The sequence below is a fragment of the Arabidopsis lyrata genome (assembly GCF_000004255.2).
Source record: "Arabidopsis lyrata subsp. lyrata unplaced genomic scaffold ARALYscaffold_4, whole genome shotgun sequence".
Taxonomy (NCBI): Eukaryota; Viridiplantae; Streptophyta; class Magnoliopsida; order Brassicales; family Brassicaceae; genus Arabidopsis; species Arabidopsis lyrata.
This window is the reverse complement of record NW_003302552.1, coordinates 17,302,375-17,303,278: the sequence shown is the minus strand read 5'-3', so window position 1 is coordinate 17,303,278 and position 904 is coordinate 17,302,375. Positions and strand designations below refer to the sequence as shown.

The 904-nt window shown below is 36.5% G+C and overlaps 1 pseudogene; it reads left to right on the top strand.

Annotated features, from left to right (window-relative positions):
- LOC9317508 overlaps nucleotides 1–904 on the top strand; it is a 37,966-nt pseudogene that overhangs the window by 299 nt on the left and 36,763 nt on the right.

The following is a 904-nucleotide window of genomic DNA, read 5'->3' as shown; positions in this document are numbered from 1 at the left end:
TAAGTAATATATGTTTGTTCGAGTCTCTGACTCTTACAGAAGCTGATTCCGTTCCGGTCACGTTTTTCGAGGCTCTGAGTCTTATAGAAGTTGATTTCGTGGCTTGCACGTTTTTCGAAGCTCTGAGTCTTACAGAAGTTGATTTTGTGGCTTGCACGTTTTTCGAGGCTCTGAGCCTTACAAAATATTTTGTCTCTTTTGCGACGAATTTGGGCTTTTAAAGAAGATTTTCTGGTTTTACAGAAAACTTATGTAAATTTTACAGAATTCTTCTGTTAAACCCTAGATTTTTCCTTCTCGTATAAATGGCTCCACCATGTCTTACTTTGATCATGCCAATGATCATACATTTAAGAAGATATCAAAATCGATTATTACCATATTGTTTCCTTTGCTTCACTGTACAATCGAATTCTCCAACAGTCGCTTTTTCAAAACAAACCTAGGCTACTTTGAGGGTTTTTTTGCACAAAATTTGGCTACTTTAAGGGTTTTCTTGCAAAACTTGACTACTTTGAGGGTTTTTTTGCACAAAAGTTCACTTGTCGTGACGTTTTGGAACGGAGTTAACGGCTGCCATGTCATCGATACACGCGAGGGCTATATTGCGGGTGACTTTTGAGATGGTGGTATTGACTTGCATTTATTTGAGATGGAGGGTTTTCTTGCAAAAATTGGCTACTTCGAGGGTTTTTTTGCACAAAACCCTACAAAATATCTAAATTTCATTTCTGCCCATTTCTTGTCGCTACCTTATTTTTTGTCAATAGCTAACTTACATTTAATGATGGATTCGTTTTAAAATTATTACATTCAACTGGAGTAACAATTATATAAAAACAAATCCCTAACAGAACCAAACGAAACTCAAAAAAGTCAGAAGAGAGACATCACTCACATGGCC